This window comes from Anas platyrhynchos, chromosome 24 (genome assembly GCF_047663525.1).
Source record: "Anas platyrhynchos isolate ZD024472 breed Pekin duck chromosome 24, IASCAAS_PekinDuck_T2T, whole genome shotgun sequence".
NCBI lineage: Eukaryota > Metazoa > Chordata > Aves > Anseriformes > Anatidae > Anas > Anas platyrhynchos.
Genome location: NC_092610.1, coordinates 5,000,111 through 5,017,201, shown reverse-complemented (window position 1 = coordinate 5,017,201; position 17,091 = coordinate 5,000,111). Strand labels below are relative to the sequence as shown.

General features: G+C 45.7%; 1 long non-coding RNA gene across 1 annotated transcript in view; it reads left to right on the top strand.

Annotated features, from left to right (window-relative positions):
- Positions 1-17,091, top strand: part of LOC110351955 (uncharacterized) — a 171,167-nt gene that overhangs the window by 117,796 nt on the left and 36,280 nt on the right. The gene's annotated exons all lie outside the window — the stretch shown is intronic.

Here is a 17,091-nt window from a genome sequence, read left to right as displayed (position 1 = left end):
CATCTCCTGTCTCTCTCCATGTCTTGCAGTCTCTTGGCAGTGCTAGCAGGGCAGCCCGGTGCAGAAGAGAAGACAGTTCCTGTGGCTGCAGCAACCCCTGGGGCAGGACCCACCAAAAAAAGCCACCGCCGGCTTTTCACAGCAACATGCCAGGAGCTCAGCTGTGCCTGGACAGGTCTGGTGGCCTCATGGCAGGAGCCCCAGGAGAGCAAGTGACAGGGGATGCTCTGCTCTGCTGACACAGCCACCACCTTGCAGCACTGCTGCAGTCTGCGTGCTCTTTCTGCAGCCCATTCCCTCCTTCTTTTGGCCTTGAAGCACCCACCAGCAGCCCCAACCCATGCTCCATCACCAACACCTTCTCTTTTCTTTCCATCTCCCCACGTCCTCTGCCTCGCCACACACCACTGGGTAAACGTTTGGGGGATTCACCTCATGCTAGCACTCAGGCAAAGCCCCAAAGCCCCCAAAACCTTCCCTTGCTTAGGCTGCGACCTCTCCTTGCCCTGCACTGGGACAGGGAGGGGGGTGGGTTTACTGGCTCCAGCTGAAGTCCTCCCAGTATCAATGGGAGTGAACAAGTGGGGAATCAGGATCATCTTTTCTACATTTAGTCTAATAATCCATGCAGAATAGGGTTATATTGACCTTCCTAGCTGACCTTTCCCTCTTCTGGGAGCAATGGATCCTTTTCTGCTCTGACCACAGCTGCGCCCAGAAAGGGGCTGAGCACGCTGCAGCTTGTAAGCACCATTACCCAAAGCACAGCCTGAGAAACAGCTCCTTAAAAGCAAAGCCTGACTTATTCATCAGGAGGAAGCAGGGCAAAGTAGAGACCCTGCACGAGCCTTCCTCAGCTCGGTTTCATCCCTCCATCCCAAGCCCAGATGGGTCCAGTTCGTTCCACCTCCCCGAGCTGAGAGCTCAGCTCGTGTTTCACGCAGCATTTGCTCTTTCCCTCTTGAATACCATGTTCCCAGTCGCTCAGGTTTCTCTCTAACACACCGTGGGCAGTTTCTGTCTCCAGCCAGCCAGCCTCCTACCACCCATCGTCTTTTTTACCGTGGGCTATAGACTGCATGGGGAAGAAACACCCTTTGATGTGAGGAAAGGGTAGGACACTGTGGGCCAGGTGGAGCTTGCCCCAAATCCCCTCCCTCCTCGGCAGTCCAGCCGTTGTTCCTGGTGCTGCTTTGAAGCTCAGTACCGGAGGCTTTTTTATCTGCCTCTGCTTTACCTTTCTTTGCTAATTCTTCAGGAAATGTTTTGCAGCTTTTTTCGATTTAACTCTGAGCAGTCTGGCAGGAAGTGATATGAAAGACAAATAGGAAGCCAGGTCACTGGGGATAAAAATGAAGCTTGTCCCCAGTTTGCTGTAGCTGCAGGTAGCTGGGGGAGTTCACTGCCCTAGACTGCCACAAAGGTCACGGGGAAGAAGGTGATGACTCCAGGGGGTTATTCAGGACACTTGCAGTGACATCTCCCTCTGAAATGCCTGCAGAAGAGACTGAGCTGGTGTGGGACGTGCCTGCAGTGGGCTGAAGGCCTGTGCAGATGCTGTGCTGCCCAGCAGGATGCAAAGAGAAGCTGCTGTAAAGTGTCTTGTGCTTGTGCTCATAGCTCTCGTGTCAAAGCAAAAGCTCCCAAACCCTCCGTCTTCCCCCAGAGACCCAGGGACACCACCCTTGCTGCCTCTCAGCTGTCCCCTGCAGTGGCAAAGATCTCAGGCTCAAACAAAATGCCTTTGGAGAGCTCTTTTATTAACTGGCATGCCTATTAAATTACCTTTTCTTGAAGAAGAACCCAAATCTGGGAATTCAGGTAAGACTTATAAGACGAGAGGTGCCAGAAGAGGTGAGGAGGAGGGATGTGCCACCTCTGAGACAGCCCTCACCAGAGCCAGAAGGACCTGGCAGTGTCGAGTGCTGCACCCCACTTCTTATTGCCCAATTTGGTGGCAGGTGGGGTCTCGTCTGGCCTTCATTTATGCTCTGCCTTCCTCACACCTTTACAGGCCACACTGGATCCTGATGGGATGAAGACATTAGCCTTCCCTGCTGCTCTCCACAGGAGGCAGAGCAGAAGCGTATGTTACGGTACCAAAGCAGCGCTGCGTGCGCGTTGGGGAGCTCGCACGTTTCTTCCTGGACGAGGCATCTGACAGCAGGGCAGGATGTTACGGCGGTGTGAAGCTGTCAGAAGAACTTATTGCAACATTGTGCACGCACAGCCGGGGTGGCGGGAGCCACGCTGACCCGTTTAGTTTGCAGCGGTGCTGTGGCTCGGAGACAAGGGGCATCTTGCTGTTCCCAGGCTTTTCCAGCACAACGGTCCTGAGAACCAGGCCAGCACATTGTTCAGAGGGACAGTTAATGCAGCTCTGCATGGCACTTCCCTGGCCCTGCACGCTGCTGTCACTGTCTGTAGCCACATTAGACTTTGTCACCTGAAGGGGATGAAGGGGGGTCCCTGCTCTGCTGCTTCTAGGTCTGGGAGCAGGGGCATCAACAGCAAGCCCTGAGGACCTAGCAGGGAGGAAGGAAAAAGCAAGGAGAAAAGGGGAGCTGAGAAGACAGTAGGAGAGGGAGGAGTAGCAGGGAAGCCAAGCAGCAGCTACCAAGTCCACCGACCAAAATGTCAGGAGCTGCGGGCCGCAGGCACCCAGCAAAGCCACACTAATCCTGTCCCAGTGCAGCAGCAGCGTGCAAGCGCTGTGCAGTACCCGCTGTTCTGCAACAGATGTTTTCTCCTTCAAAACTATCAGATCACTTATGCAAACACGGTTTAATCCCTTCAATGACCCACTGAGGCACTGTGAGACGATTTTGAGACAGTAGTCCAGTTGCCCCAGAATCGGGAATCCCACCCGTGCTGCACATCTGCTGTCGCACAGGGCTTGCTTGGCAGCTCCTGTCCACTATCAACATCAGCAGGCTGCTGTACTGCCCCATGGCTCATGATTTATTCATGCCCACAAGCTCCATTGGCAAGAAGGGCTTTGCTGTCCTTTAGAGCAACAGCACAATGGATTAGAGTGACAGGGAGGTTTCCGGGACCCCACACGCTCAAGGAGCAGTCAGAAGTATTTGCATGTTGGCTCTGTGCTTGCGAGGGAAGTCATCTCCTCTAGAGCAACTTGACAGGTCACGTTCCAGCACGCTTGGCACTAAGGTGACCTCCCACCTTGGCTTGCTCCTGAAGCACAATAGGAAGAGCCACTTGTCTCACACCTTTCCCCTGTAGTTTAAAAATGAGCTGTTAGTGAAAGGGAGCTTTAACGGACTGTTGAAAGAGATCTGTAAATTGAAGGAGCATCTGCTTAGGAAATTGTTGGATCAGAGTCAGGCTCAGAAGCAGCCCTTCAGCACGGAGGCTGGGTTCACTGGATGAACCAGAACCTGTGATTATAGGACAGCTGCCAAGAATTACTTTCCTGAACAAACAGTCAAGGGACAGAAGAGTTCCCCATACACACACCCCAAAGATATGTTTTTTTTTTTTTTCATAGAGAAAATCAAGCATTGCGAAGTGATCAGTCACAATTTAGAAGTATTTCCATTTTGAAAAAAATGCTCAGCCACCTTCACAGAATTCAGGCTGCTTGCCATAGTCCATCTTGGGTGTCCTGTCATGTTCTTGAAGGCTGAGTAGAGTACATGTCATTTACCTTTAGCTATCTAAAAGTTAGGTGTTTGCACTGCTCAATTCAAGCTGCCCCAGAGCTGAAGGAAAGAAAGAAACCAGAAGCAGCCACAGATGTTTTAATGCCTCTGCCTAGGTCAGCACAACAGCTGGGCCCCACACCCTTATGTAAAAGTCCCTTCAGCCATCTCATAGATTGCCTATTCATCAGGAAAGATGTAGCAGTAAATTCAGGAGTGTGTCAATTCATATATTTGGTGTATATAAGCAGTAGGTGAATGTGATATAGTTGATTTTAGAAGTGGCTAGATTCTGGTTAGAAATGTTTGCCCTTGAGTCTTCTGTTACTAACAAAGTCATAAGCCTCTGTACCTTTTTAAACGCTATAGGACTCAAAGACACATGCTGGCTTAACACGATTACCCCAACTTCCAGTCCTCTTCTTTAATCACTAGACTTCACTCCCAGGGGCTATTTGTAATTCGCAGTTGGAGTTTATGCACTTCCTTTTGAACAAAGAGATTTGATTTTTTTTTTAGTTTTAGTTTCCTTTTAAATTCTGACAGGTTGAAAAAAAGTGTTTTGCACGAGAAGCTGAAATTTCTCATGGACAAGGAGATACTCCTGCCAAGCTGAACAGAATGCCTATATGAAAACTGAAGGGAAAAACTGTTTGCTGTTCCTGTAATTATTAGTAATTCACTGTTGTTATTATCATCACTGTCCAAGACAGTGCTTCATTGCAGCAGACACTGCACAAATACAGAACATCAGTAAAAGTAAAATAATTTAGTGCAGTGTACTGCATTCAGTAGTAAAATTAGAAAAATATTTTTTTAACTCAAGCTCTTGAGCATGTAGCCACATTTCTATTTCAAGTCAAAAAGCATTCAAAACTCAAAAAAAAAAAAAATGTGTAAGACGTCAGAAAAAAAGTCCTTTCTGCTTCTCCAAATCTGCCAATTAAGTGTACTGAGTTGAAGTTAACTGTTTCTGAAGGCATTTAGTGAAAAAATCCTACCTCAGAATTAAAACTGTGACACAACCCAAATCATGAGGCTGCTTTTGCCAAAAAGTGCTCACCACACTTTCCAAAGTATCGGTTCTGCTCTGGCCAAGGTTCAGGCTCAGCTGGGTGACATTTCTGAAAAGTTAAAATGCTGTTGTCAAACAAGGCACATTTTTCAAGCTTCATTCCTTGTTTATTCCAGATTTGGATTTAATTCCCCTTTGATTGCACTGCTGATTTAAGGTGCTGGGAGGAAATTTCAGCTTTATTTCACCCAGAAGCACCGAGTAAAGCATCTGGCCTACCTAAAGTACCTGTCCTAGGAGGAGATGGATTGCCCTCTGAGCCTCCTGATTCTCTCCATTGCCTGTATAGGTAGCCTAACTCCAACTTGGATTTAGATGACCAAATTAGAGCCAATAAATCTTACCTTTAGTGATGCCAAGCCTACCCTCTGGCTGACGACCCTTCTGCTCCACTTAGCCTTGCCACTGGGCTGGAGGGTGCCCTCGGGAAACTCATTGCTTTTCCCTTCTGCTCCTCATCTGCTCTTTCCCAGCCTTCTGCACCTCTGGGGGCTTGTGTTGGTCTCCTCATACTGCAGCCAGTTACAGCAAAAACTGCAAAAAAGGCCCAGCTTGTTAGTTGTCAGCTGAAGTGTCATCCGTGCCACTCACCTGTGGTGAGCTCAGGGCTGCAAGGACATGGGCCATAGTAGGACAGTGCTGGATAATCCATGCACATGTTCCTCTTTACCTCCAGCTGGACTCCCAGGGGCACCTGGTGGTCTTGCTGTTGGCACCTACAATGAAATATTTAGGCTGGCTTCTGTTCATGTCAGGGATGCAATATATTGTATATTCCCACTCTCCTCTGCACTGGTGCAGCCTCACCTCAAGTACTGTGTGTGGTTTTGGGTGCTACAGCATAAAGAGGACATAAAACTGTTAGGGATTGTCCAAAGGAAGGCAACAAAGATGGTAAAGGGTCTGGAGGAGAAGACCTATGAGGAGCGGTTGAGGCCCTTTGATGTGTTCAGCCCAGAGCAGAGCAGGCTGAGGGGAGGCCTCATGGCGGCCTGCAGCTCCCTCACGAGGGGAGCAGAGGGGCAGGCGCTGAGCTCTGCTCCCTGGGGACAGTGACAGGACCCGCGGGAACGGCATGGAGCTGGGACAGGGGAGGGTCAGCCTGGGTGTTAGGGAAAGGTCCTGCACCCAGAGGTGGTTGGGCACTGGGACAGGATCCCAGGGACATGGGCACAGCCCTGAGCCTGCCAGAGCTCAAGGAGCCTTTGGACACCACCATCAGACATCAGGTTTGGTTTTGGGGTAGTGCTGTATGAAGCCAGGAGTTGGACTCAGGGATCCTTTTGGGTCCCTTCCAACCTGGGCTATTCTGTGATTCTATAAAGGCTATTGCAGAGCAGAGGTTCACACGTATGATGTGTTACTGCCAAGGGTGTTTGCAATCCAGAAAGGAGGCTGGTGTCATTTCTTGGTAAGATGAGGCCCCGCACAGCACAGTACCACAGCCTCTGAACAAAATTTGAGTCAGGTGCAGTTTCACAGCAGTTTCAAAGCTGGTCTTGGAGTCTTGTTGGAGCATTGAGGTTAAGTTTGGTGCTCCTACAGGGAAAAATACTTTTAATTGCCATGTGGGATGAGGCTGCTTGGCCTTTGATGGCTTCTCTGAAAGATAAATTTCAGTGGCTCCAGTTACAGCAAAGAAAAACATATCTAAATACAAATGATACATTTCAGTTTGTAATCGTGCATTAATTAAGGTAGCCAAGCAATGGCCACATTTTGTCAGTGACTAGAACATGTAACAAGCCTCTCAGGTAATGAGTTTCACTCGCATATACAGCAGTTCTCTGAAATAATGAGCTTTGGAAACAATCTGTAGGTGCTGACTAGATATTGATGTTATGAACTCGATGACCCTGTTCCAGCAGGTCGTGTTTTTCACACAGCATCTTCTCTTCAGGTACATGCTTCCTCTCATCAGGGTAGTAATTCAAACACTGCAGTACACTGACACGATCGGAGACATCCTGCTTTGCTGCCATGCCGTACAGCCAGAAGCAGAACCTCTCCCCAAGTCTTTAGCCTTTTGGGTGTTTTGCAGGATAAATTACAACCTGGTTCCTAACCTGTGGGTTTTCACTGCTGAGATTAAACTCAGTCACTTGTGCAGAGTCAGAATTTAGGGAGACCCCAGTCACATTGCAAGGTGGGGTCATACTTCAACACTTCTTTTGGTCAGTCGGATGTTGGTGGTTTAAATAAACGGGAATCCAGCTCTCTGTAGCTCCTCTTCTCTCAAACTCATCCAATGTAGAGTGTGCCTGTTATGGAGGGACTTGTGCTTCGTGTGTTGGTTCCTCAGTATCGTCAGATCCTAAGGCTATATTGCACTGAAGGCTTTTTCCTGCCCAGTGTGCTTAACAGCATGCTGTCCAGGGGAAAGGCTGGAAAAGTCTCTTTTGCCCATATCCCACCACATTTCAACAAGAGCAACTCTTCAGAGACACCGCCGGAAACCTTTAGGAGGTGAAAATGTCCACTGGAATCACCAAGACTGGTTTGATATTTTCCCCCGTGAGGAAATTCAGATCAAGATGCTTTAGAGTCAGACACATCACCTGCCTCACAGCTAAAATAGAATCAGCTGAAGAGCTTAGTAACCTGTGGGATCTGCGCCTGATTTGCTTTGATTTACTGCAAGTAGCTCCTGGCAGAAACGCAGGCTTTGCTACCATCCTCCCTGGAGTGAACTGATGCATCTGTACACGTGCTAGAGAAAAAAAGCATTTAAGCACTGGCTTGCTTGACCTTGGGAGGATGGATGGCTCTTTGATCATTTCTGAGCCCAGTTTCACCCAGTGTCCTCCCTTCTCCCAGCAGACAGAGGGAGCATTTGAATGTGCTCAGTGTGGCTCAGTAAGCATAGAGCAAAGGAAAAGGCTGGAACGGGTGAGCAGAAGCTCCCCGGCATGGCGCTCAGCCTTGGCAAGCAAGAGGGGGCAATGAAAAATGTCAGAACAGCCAGCAGCAGGGCTCAAACCCAGGAATTCCTGTAAAGGGATTACACAAGGCAGGAGCAGATGGACTCTCCTGAAAAACAAAACCAAGCGACCAATACTGCGTGTATGCATGCTCCTGCAGAGAGGAGATGTGAGCAGAGGAAAGAGTAAGGGCTCTAATCTGATATATAGAGGCGGTTGGAAAAAATTCAGGGCTCCTGACCCAGAGCCCAGCAGTGCGCAAGCAATATTTTTAGAGGGGCCTCTCTAACTTGTTCCCACTCTGTGTGCACCAGAGATAAGAGGGAGAGAGACTGGGATCCGTTTATTTAGCTATGTAAACAACTCAGCTGACAGCTAAAATTACAAGCTGCTAGTGAAAGCACTGGCTTATGTGTTGATCCACCATATACCCATCCCTATCTTGTTTCCTACTGTGCACATAGCAAAATTAAATAAAGCAAGAGCTAGAGTCCAGCCATCCTGAGTTACAAAGGCTTGTCTACACTACAGAGACAGGGCTTGATTATGAATACTCTGAAAAGATAACATATACTTTAATTAAAATGTTGTTTTTTTTTTTCTTTTCTGCACCACTCCTTAATCCACAGAGGTATCCTTTGCTTGAATAAGCTGCCTGTTGCTGTGTCTCTGTAGCACTCTCTTTCTTTTTTGCTCTCTCAGTAAGAAAAATCTGCCTTTTCCAGCCACATCGCAGAGGATAACGTTAATATAGAGACGTGGGGACTGTATTCCCCTCCGGTGTAAACAGAAATAACGTTGATGCCATCAGTATGGCAGAGGCAATGTTGACCAGTTTAAGTCCCAGTTTGCAGGGCTGTGCAAGGGCAGCCTGCCAGGAACCCCCAGCACCTTGTACGTCCAACAGCTGGTGCTGCCCTGTCCACTGGGGTTCACAGGAGTCTTTCCTGCCCCACAGGGCTCCCGTCGGTGCACAGGAATAGATGAAGGTCTCTCATGGTGAGAATCGGTTGTTCTGGTGTCTTTGTGGGTGTATTTTTTTTTTTTTTTAGTGTGTTCTTCTTGCACAGAGAAAAAAACAAGCCCTTAAAAAGGCACTGAGGGAATCACTCAGGTTAGACAATATTACAGTTGAAAATGCAACACTTTCTTTGATTCCCATCAGTTTCCAGGTATTTACTTAAATTTTTTCAGCTTCTGTTGGTCTTTCCCAACCTTGCTATTCCGTGAAAATCTGTTTAAGACTTAGTCCACACCTTATCCTGGAGTAGTAACAGGTATATATGTTGCCACTTGCAACACAGAATTTCTTAACGTTTCTGAAAAGCCCATCAGTGATGGAAATTTCACCTTCCCCAGACTGCCTGCTCTGGCACCTTCCTGTCCCTGCCGTTAACAAGTTGTTCATTCCTATCATGAATTTCAATCCACTTTTGTTTGTTTTGTCAAAGACGGACAAAGGGATTGTTTCCTTCTTCTGCAGAAGCCTATTTAGATGAAACAAATCAAATTCAACTAATTTTGAATTTACATTTTTTGCAGGGGAGGGGTAGTCCCTTCTGTATTTGGTTTCTTTAGAAAAAAGAGATAATGCTTTTTGCCTAAACAATGAACTTTTTTTGTCATAGTTAGCGAGCATTTCCAAAAGGAAAACAAGGCATTTTCTGACAATGGCCCTGTCTTCATTCATCAGAGTTGCCAATCCGAAAGCTCTCAAAGAGCAGAACGCTTACTGGAGAACAAAAGGAGAGGCCTGTTTTACACAACACCGAACACAAGTTCGGATTCTCAAGCAGCAGGACTTCTGTTTGCATAAAGGTGGAAAATGAATGCAAGGCTTGTGGCACTGCCTGTGGTCTGGGCTGGGAGGCAGCCCTGACAGAAGCCCATTCTCCTCTTCCTGTGAACGGAGCTAACTAGGTCATGCCTCCAGCAGCCAGAAGTTCATCACCCAACAATGAAAGTAGCAAGCTGAAAGAGGGAACATAATGAGGAAAGAAGAGGGGTGGAAGGAGTTCAGATGAGCGAAGACAGACAGGAGCAGCTGGTGGGTTACAGATGTTTGAGAAAATGCGTTTGCTATCTCTAAAAAAACTCAAAAGACGTAGATAGCGTTTGGACTGCAATTTTATTTTTTGCAAAACTTGAAGTAAGCCAAAAAAAGAATTAAAAAAAAAAAAAGCCTTATTTTTCCGATTGGGCTCAAGCCAAGCAAGAGGGAGGAAAAAATGAGAAGGATATGCAAAGAACCAAAATGTTCAGTGATCAAAATTGGAGATATTTTAACCCAAACAACATCTTTCTGCTAAAATTCTCACTTCAGTTAAAAAGCTGTTCCAAGCTTAAATATACACAGAGTAGGAGAGAGAGAGGGATTTTAACTAAAACTATTTTAACTGGTTTGGTATGTTTTCTTTTACTGGTGTCTTCCACTCTTCAAGAATATGGAGAAAGATAAAAAAAAAAAAAAAGTGTAAATGTGAAAGTCACACGAATTGGATATATCTGTCATGATATGCTTTTCTTGTGAAACATCAAGAAAAAATCCAGACTGAAAACCACCTGCAACATATAACGATGCAAGGAGCTGACAGAGTATGGAAAGTCCTATTTATCTGTCTGTAATCCTAGTTAAAATCATTAGTGAGGTTTTAACTTGCCCTGCCACAGCTTTAAGTCTCCTAATCACATCAACCCCTGAGCTTTGCTAGCCATTTTGGAAAGATGATTTATCTTAGGATTAAACTGTAGTCGTCCTCCTTCTACTCTAATTTTTAAAAAGCACCTCCTATGAACTAATAACAAGAAGCCATTCTTACGGTTCAATTTCCCAGCCATTATTATATTAAGAAATATCATCTCAGTTCAAATGGCTTCAATTTTCTAATCCTGAATAACCTAAAGGATGAGGAGTGACCTTGCTTTATATCAAATAAAATGTAATGCAGTGGCAGAGTTTAAATCCCAGACAGTTCATCAGCAAACTCCAACATCACCACGTTTCTTAGTGAAATGAATGTCTGAAGTTGTCCAGAATTCAGCAGAGGGGTGATGAAGGGAGTATTACACCTCTGTCAGCGGGGGCCTGGTGGCAGTACGGATGTGTCTGTTAGACATCGGTGTGCACTGGTTGGAGTCCCCATGGAGCATCTGTCTGTCTGGTGCAGAGGGCACGGGGCAGGGTCCTTCGGCTGCTGTCAGTCCTGGCACTGGGACAGGAAGGCATGCAGAGCATTGTCTCAGCTGCTTTTGCAAAGAGATTGTCTCTTCATCATGGCACCCACGTCCACAGGGACAAGGACATGCTGTCTCTCTCAACCTTCTCAGGCCTCTCGTTACCCATGGTGGATATTTGACGTGCTGGAGAGCAGAGATATTCACTGTAGGATTGAGCTCGGTAACCAAAAATCAATCCCATAGGACTCCGTCCATGCACAGGATTCAGCTCCAGGCCCTTAATTTAACAGTCACATCCCCAGCTTCTCCCACCCACTTTCTCCCAATGTGGCCATCTTAGACTCCTGCCCCAAAGCCAGCCTTACCTGTTCCCTTTGTCCAAAACACCTTGTGGTACAAAAAGCACTTTTCTAAGAGTAAATTTATCAAAACAAACATTTCCACTTTAAAAACTTCTCTTCCTATCATAGGAAAAAAAAATCCCCAACAATTCCCTGCAAGCTCCACCTCGTTTCTTCCTAGATGCTCTTCCTGCCCTATCCCATGACGCCCAAGAAAGCTACGCATAGCCACTCTCTTAAATTTTCCTTTCCAATTCTGATGAGAACTATTTCAACTAAAAAAGAAAAAAGAAAACCCAAATGTTTTTTCATCAAAAATATTGTATTTTTTTCAGGGCATTGCATTAGCCAGAAAAGCAGTAGAAATGGCAAAACGCTATTATCAGCCTACAAAGAGTGATGAACTACCTATATTTGCTAGATGCTTGTTCAGAGTATGCCTGAGGTCTCAGACATTTGCTAGGTGTTTGTTCTCTCCGTATGCATTTCAGGCATCATACAATGTTGTGCACACGTGAAGTGAGAGGCAAGGGCAAGACCTGAATGGTTTACCGTAAAAATCATTTGGCTGGGAATTTGATTTCCTTCAATTTTCAGAATTCTTTTCCACTAGGGAGCAACAACCATATTGTAACTGAACTGACAATCATAGTGTCTTACTTAAAATGAAATTGTCAAAATATTGTGTCAGGAATCCTGTATAAAGTGATTTCTTAGGCTGTCACTCATAAGTGCCATCCTAAAGAGTCTGGTTACTATTAACAAAGATACTCAACACATAAATAATCTCAAAAAATAAATAAAGCTAAAGTTAGAAACAGCCAGAAATGCTAATAGCAGCAGTAATCTAACCTTTGGGAAGATGTTTAAGTAAAAAAAAAAAAAAAAAAAAAAAAGGCAAGAAAATCTAAATTTAAATACAAATCTTTTGAAACATACAAAATCTAATATTAACGGAGCTAGCAAATGCCATTAGCTCTGTCTTCCCATACCATCTAATTATATGTTTGCACTGTGCAAATAATGATACTGATTCAATGTGCTCCACTTTATGCCCACTTTTATAGTGCTTAATATCCTCACAGGAATGGTGGTGTTCTAGCAAACTGAGATCTTCCATACCTGCATTAGGAAATGAAGAGCTGGAGCAATACCCAGAACACAAAACTGCAGTGAAGGAGACTTTGGTTTCGCATGGACCCAACCTCGAGTTCTCCAGAACCCCTCTCTCAAAGCCTTAATCCAAGAAACAATGAAGTTGTGAGAAGGGATTTTGTGCATAAAGGTCCAAGCCCAGGATTCCAGAGCTTTGGGCCAGGGTTTTGTTTTTGTAAGATACAACCTTGTGTACCAAAGGCTTTGTTAAAAACCATCATCAGCAGACATAGCTTCGTGCTGGGTGATACTACACTGATTTGTGCCACTGCTAGTCTGGGTGGTGTAGGGATGAAAACCCTGATCAGGGTGAAATTAGCCCATGCTTGGACATGTATAATTCCCTGGGACTGCTCTGAGCTGTGTGCTTGATGTTTGAAGGAGAAGCTTGGTTTTCTAGATGCAGCTATTGCAGCTAATGCTTCCAGTGCTTCCAGTCCCAGGATAGTGCCCACTGTAGCTGCCAGGGTGAGCCTTCACCCCATGTAGAGCAACAAAAAAAGATGTCAAAAAGGCAGGGAGAAGGAAACCTACACCCTCCCTGCGTGCCAAGCCTTCCAAATGACTATAACTACAACATTGTCCTACAGACTGACGAGGTTTCCCCGTCAGCTGCCAAGCTGACCTTTTCTCAGTCACCTTTCACCTTGGTGGCCAGTGCGATTTTGCTGCCTTCCAGCCAAAGTGGTGTAATAATCGGGCAATGTGATTTAAGTAATAAAGAAATTGCTGTACATGCTGTTTGGTTTCTGGAGAGCTGGGAATAGCAAAGGCTCAAGTTGCAGACAAGTGCATTAATCTTTTCAGCTTTCCTGGAATGAAACATCAGAGGCTTTAACCTATTCTTTATTGCTATTCCAATGCCCAGGATGGTACTTTTAAAAATAAACTCCCGAAGAAGGCAGGAGGGGAAAGGAGGAAGGATCTTGAAAGCTGTTCATTAACATACTGTACAGCAAATCCTCAACCTCTGAAAAAATGGAGCTAATAAAAAATCAGTAATGTTATTTCTGATTATTTGATTAAGAGGCTGGCAATATTCAATATTCTTCTGGAAGCTCTGGCTCCCAGGGGTAAAAGAGATTTCAGCTTCTTATTTTAAAGAAAAGATAATGTTTTGGACTTGTGATATTCAAGTCTGAAACCACGAAAGCAGTTCATGAAGACCAAGGAACCCACTGGAAAGGTAAAACTGAACCTCACTATTGATTTGTATTTACGTAATCTCACTATTTTTAAAGCGCATCGCCCTTGTGAGCTGGGGGCCTGCCCGAAGGTTTTTGGAGACTGGTGGTTCTGTCAGTCCTTCCTGGACAGGAACCTAATATCGAATTTTCTCATTATTTTAGCTGTGTTTACCACTATTGCTCACCCTGTTAGTACCAATGCAGATCATATAAAATATATTTCTAGCTGCATGAAGGGTAAAAGGATTTATGTATACAACTTAATGAACTTTGTGAGCTTCTGTCGATGGTATGGTCACTAGTGGGATTAGAATTTAAGACTTTCTGCTATAAAATCCTTGGCCTGAGCCACTGGTGTTAAAGGAGGGCTCTCAGCAGCCATGTGAATATTAGTCCCTGAGATCTGTGGATTCAGCATGAGCCAGGGAAAGCAACAGTTCCGTTCTTTGGGGTGGGACACGAAGTCCATTCAGGTTATTTCTGGAGATTATAGGCACAATTTTGCCATCTGAAAAGAAGGGATTGCTCTTCTTTGGAGGTGGAGCCAAGCAGAAGGTGAGTTAGGAAGCTCGATTTGTTCTGCTCGTGTTCACATGCTGCTGCCGCGAGACCAGCAAAGCCTTGGGAAACGTGCTCAGGCAGGAGGGTTTTTGGAGACGGCAGACCTATCGCAGAAGTTGCAGCATCTCATCTTTTAGCAGAAAAGATGAAATTATGTGTGTTGGAGGGTAGCGAGAATGAATATTCCCGAGCTTGTTAAAATTCCAGCCCTCGTCTTTCAAAGGCCTCCGTTACTGTTTCAGACATCCATCAGCCGCTCAGAATCGGGAGCTGTCGTAGCTGGCTGTAATTGCAGAGACGAGCTGCCGCAATTACAGCACCTGCTGCACCCTCATCCAAGCAGGTGGAAGAATTGATGATGAGAGTTTTTGGTTTTCCAGCCTCCCGCAGGGGTTTCGTAGAGGTATGTTTCCAACAGGTCTATGGAACTATGTTCTGTTATGCCACACTGATATCTGAGAAGATCCTCAGTGGGATTATCTGCTTAGATCTGAATAACATACTGCCTGGAGCTAAGTCTTTGTCTCAGGGGAGCACGGCAAGCATGGAAAGGGAGTTTGCAACAGAACTGGAGAGCAAAGCCCAGGTTTTCATCTGCTGTCCTCAGCAAAGGAAGCCAAGAGCAGAGAAACAAAGGGATGGGTTGCACCATGAAATTCGTATTCCTAAAGAAGTCTCCAACTCTCTGCTGGAAGTTATTTCTCCATGGCGGAGATGGGGTGGCTGCCACAGTGTTTGCTCCAAACACATGGAAAAGCAAGGCAATCTCAGCATCCCATCCTCCGTGTACCCTCAGTCACTTGAAGCCTGCGGGCTGTACCCTTCTGGAGGCTCGGGAGGACAAGCGAGTGTTCGGGAACCCCACTCTTCTTGGCTCATCTCGGCAATAGGAGCCCTAGGAGCCCTGAGAGCAGCCTGTGATCAGATCTGAACAAGCGCAGGACACACAGTGTAGGAGGGCTGTGATAGTGTCAGAGACCTCCACTGGCTCCTTCCCACACCACTGAAGTGGCAGATGGCTTGGTTTAAAGGACACAGCTTGCCTGGTAAAGAGTGGGAGTCTGTCCTGAACAAGCCAAAGCCCTTGTTAGTATAGATGGTTCCTACAGAGCTGCAGAGAGCATCTTACCCTGTCCTAAATGCAGCTTTTGAGTTAAGTAGGATAAACTAACAACCTTCTGGAGCTTCCTCTTTCTCTGCTGGACACTATAAAAGTTTAGACAACAAAATCAGAGAGATTTAATTTTTAGGAGAGATGACTTGTAGATCCTTGTAAATCTGCTACCACCTCTTGCCCATGAGTGCAGCTCTTGCTGACTTCTTACCACAAAGCAAGAACTTCAAGTCTTTCTACATTGGGCTGAAAAGAGTTAAATGAGTTAAATCCTTGCTTTCACCATCTCCTATGCAAAGCCAAAGGTACCTTCGATGCCCGTTGTAATGGAGAGTGATTATGGGAAGTAAATTTTGCAATGGAATTACCGTAATTGTATCTTCTGTTCCAACAGGTATTTTGAGGAAGCCAGCATTTTAGATAATTAGTGTTATTTTGTGTAAATAGCGGAAAGAATACAGGAGTAAGCAAGGTGTTTCTCTGACAGGCATGTGGTAGCTAACAGTATGGGTTTGACTGAACCTGCTGAAAAGTTCCCTGCGAGAAGAAAGCGAACAAGCACATGAGAGCCTCTGCCAGGCAGGCAAGTAGAGGGTGTCTCCAGCACTTCAGGTGTTTGATTTAACCAACAGTTACTGCAGTGCACTTTTTTCTCCCCAAATTCAAAGCTTCTTGGTCTGACATTTTAGCAGCCTCAGGCCTTCTCCATCCCAGGCTCTTGTTCATGTGTCAACTGGAACAATTAAATACAATAGGAATGGCGTTTTTACTGGTGTTTCTGCCCTGCCTGTGTCGAGAATAAATGAGGCAGACTGAAAATAAAGGCAAAATAAAAGTAAAGTATGATTTTCATCCTGAATCTCTAGTGAGGTTTGAATTGTGTTTTCAATAAGATTCCAGTCTGAACAATTCCTGCTCTTTCTACTTGATGCCGACTGTCTCTGTAATATCATTTCACACTTCAGTTCTGTAACCTTGATGTTGCAGAGGGTAAAAGTACCCATGTGAGCCGCGTGGGTCAGGTAAGCCAATGGAAGCAAAGATGCAGCTTATCCAGGACAATTCATATGCAAAAAAAAAAAAAAAAAAAAAGACAAAATTCAGCTTCATACAGAGAATAAATGAACTTTAGATAGACTCGAGCTGACACATCCTTGAAAACTGTTGAGCCGTGACAGGTCAAGGCATTACCTCTCATCAGCCGAGCTGCACAGGAGCTCTCCCCCACCCTGAAAACTCTGGCTTAGCAACATTTCATGGAGCTAGCACCTTTCGTTTGCAATGGGATGGGCAAAGAACAGCCAAACAGCTGCTCACCACATCAGCCAATACCTTCCCATACAGAGCGGGGAAAAAAACAGTCCAGAAGCCATCCTTTGATGGCTGCTGGAACTTCCCGTTTGGCAATATCAAGGTTTCTACAAACAGGAAAATGACACAGTCACTACCTTCAGTGCAGGTAGAAGATAAATAAATGAGCAGGATGCACATGTGAGACCCCGAACCGTGCAACGTTTGGCATCAGAAAAAAGCTTTCCAGGTATAAGTATTGTCATGTCTTTTTCACATACACATAGGAAAACAAAAAATCTCTCCCTCTGGCCTTCCAGATTTTGGAGGAGTCCTGTTTCCAAGCATTGCTTTAATCTGGTACAGAGAACCTGACCCTCCTGTGTAAGCATAGGGGGATCCAGGGGAGTTCTGGATTTACAGACCTGTCCTGCAACTGCAAACCTTCTCCTCTGTGCTCAGGCATAGCGGTGTGGCCCAGGAGCCCTCCTAGGGACAGTGGTTGTAAAATTTTCCCTTTTAACAGAATGTTTCCTAACTTGTGAGCAGCTTGGTCATTGAAGTCCTCCAGGGTGTCCATCTCCAGGGGCTCCATCATGCCCAGATGC